This window comes from Penaeus monodon, chromosome 33, assembly GCF_015228065.2.
Source record: "Penaeus monodon isolate SGIC_2016 chromosome 33, NSTDA_Pmon_1, whole genome shotgun sequence".
NCBI classification, from domain to species: Eukaryota; Metazoa; Arthropoda; class Malacostraca; order Decapoda; family Penaeidae; genus Penaeus; species Penaeus monodon.
In genome coordinates, this window is record NC_051418.1 from 24,338,905 (window position 1) to 24,339,205 (window position 301).

The window sequence follows — 301 nt, forward strand, 5'->3', positions numbered from 1 at the left end:
ACTACCTTTATTAAATATTTTTAAGGATACTGCGTGTTTTTGACTGTCAGATTTCAAAACAACATTATGATATGATTCGTGGGATGTCGGTGTCTGCAGTGAGTCACCTCTTCCTCCATTACCCTATCCAAGGATATCACTCAGCCATGGTATCATTGGGAGCGAAGGCTGTGTTCACGTGTTTTGATTCTGTGTGGATTTCCGTCTGGTAACAATGATTTTATGTATTTATCTTTTTTTTTTTCAATTTATATGTGATTATTATTGTTGGGGGCTAGGGACTTTCCTTTTCTCATTAGGG

General features: G+C 37.2%; 1 protein-coding gene across 1 annotated transcript in view; it reads left to right on the top strand.

Annotated features, from left to right (window-relative positions):
- The window catches only part of LOC119594179 (restin homolog), a gene marked incomplete at its 3' end in the record, with an annotated part of 178,844 nt that overhangs the window by 39,515 nt on the left and 139,028 nt on the right, over positions 1-301 (top strand).